The following is a 2,448-nucleotide window of genomic DNA, read 5'->3' as shown; positions in this document are numbered from 1 at the left end:
GATCATGATTCAGGTTGAGTTTGTTAATGTGGAGATTACCTGTTTAATATTCCTGTGTATCCCCATGATTCTATGGGGCAGAGTGCAGGATCTCATTACATGTCAACTGGCCATTACTCATGTGGAGACAAAGGTAGGACCAGGCAGAGAAAAGGAGGCACATCTGAAACTCACTTGTCTTTGCCCAATATGCAGAGATAAGCCATCCAGTAGACACTGGACTAATCCAGAGCAGGGATGGTATGTGTTTATGTACCCCAACCCCCCACCCCTCCCCCTCCCCCCCCAGTACCTAAGTGGGATCTACTGCACTAGGCAGACTGTTTGTGGTTGCCAGAAATTCTCTTCATAAGAAGTAATGTCACTCCAAGAGCAAAAGGGATCGGGAAAGAACAATGACAAGGGACCTCAATAGGTAATAGGATGATACTTGCCAATACTGGGTCCTCTACATTCATGACACAAGACGAACATGATTTGATGCTGATGTCTCACTACTTCTGGGTACTGTGGAGTTCAGTGATGAGGTCAGAGGACGGGCAGAAGGTGAGAAGAGGAAGAAGAACTTCAAAGTCTAAGTGGAATAAATTTTTATACAGTTTACGATTTGCTAATAATGCAGGAGAACAGCTGGCTCCAGTTGTAATTCACTTGAATAATTCTCATTTGTTCCCGTTTTCAAATTTCTCACCTTGACATATGGTAGAACTAATAATATATTTTGGTTTTTTTTGCAATGATGATGTTCAATTTTTATGCATCCTTTTGTTTAAATAGCACTTTTAGGGTTAAGTTTAGGAATTGGCCTTAGTGCTAACTGCTGCTAAGATTGATCTGCCCAAACTTAGTTATTGATTAGTATTGCTGCAAATACACATATAGCTGGGAGCTGAGAAATTCTAAAGATTTATAGTGACAGTATGAGATCTGTCCAGGGTCTGCATAAATATGACTGTAAAGTAGTGGAATGGTGTAAAATGTTCCCCTATGTGGATTTTTTTCTTCCCCAATGTGCTATGACAAAAGGAACAATGTGAGAAGCTCCAGGGCAGGCTTGGGAAATTAGAGCCTGGCTGCTTGGATCCTATGCTGTGGATCAGAAGAAGCTGTGCTACAAGTGGCTGGATGTGAAACCAGCTTGTTTTCTGGCTGTAGAGTGATTGAACTTTCAAGGCACCTGCAACACGTCAGCTTGGCTCAGTGGTGGCTCTCTCCTCCTGAAGTATGAATTTGCAGATTCAAATCTGCAGACATTACACACATGATCCATGCAGGAACTGCAAGACAAAGAAAATTGTAAAATGTTCCCCTGTAGATTTAGCTGCTCACATCTCACTGCTGTTTGTGGGATCCTGCTATGCACAAATTTACTGTCATGTTTGCAACAGTGAGTACACTTCAAAAGTAAATAATTGGCTGTAAAGTGCTTTGGGAAGTCCTGAAGTTGTAAAAGATCTATACAAATGTAAGTTCTTTATCATGCTCGGAACTGTACTAAGTAATATCCTGAGGTTTTATTAGAAGGGAGCCTTAGCACCAGGAATTAGCAGGTTGTTTCTGAGCAGGTTTCTACATGTTTCAAGCAAAAGCAGGGGTTTGATTTCAAGCAGAAAGCTGGCAATCCTACATGGGCTTAACTGGTTTTATAACATTTAGTGACTAACTTTAGATGGAGGGTTTACAGAGAAGAAGGGGCAGGGGTCATGCTGCCACATGGATTGTTTTCTGCACCTTGTACATTTTTCTTGCATCGTTGACAAGCTCAAGTTTTAAATATCCACACTGCTGTTGAACAGACATGGAGTGGAGGAGGTGCAAATATTGGAATGGGGAGGATTAGTGTGTGAAAGGTCAGCATCCAGAGCATTTGAGAATTATTTTCAGTTGATATTTCTAAAACTTCCCTGCAATGTGTTAGACAGTTAGTACAATATTCATACTTCACCTCATCATGTCTTAGTGAGTCAAGCTCCTGTTTGAGCATACAAAAAAATTGTCAACTGAAAAAGACATACTGATTCAACCAATCTATTAAGCTGCTTCATCCAGATGGGGTCTTGTGGCGCATTGGGTAACATCCCCACCTCAAAGCCAGAAGCTCCGAGTTCCAGTCCCACTCCAGCCAAACAGGTTGAATATCAACCTGCAATTCCTTCTAACACACATCAAATGCAGATGGTAAGAATGGGAAAGATTCCTGGTCAGCCATGCAATGGAAAGAAAGTTGGAATTTCTACCATCACTATTCAAAAGTTCCACTCTACAACATTCATTTAAGTGCATGTTGCCACAACAATTTGGACTTTGGATGATTTATAACACACCGCAACACTATGCAGACATTCCCCACCCTCCCTGTGCCACCTTATTTAGACTTTTGTTACCTATCTGCTGAAACAAGGTACCAGCCATTTTACAAGCATTCAGTTTCACAGTACAACTCATTCT

Source organism: Carcharodon carcharias, chromosome 15, assembly GCF_017639515.1.
Source record: "Carcharodon carcharias isolate sCarCar2 chromosome 15, sCarCar2.pri, whole genome shotgun sequence".
Taxonomy (NCBI): Eukaryota; Metazoa; Chordata; class Chondrichthyes; order Lamniformes; family Lamnidae; genus Carcharodon; species Carcharodon carcharias.
This window is presented reverse-complemented; position numbering follows the sequence as displayed.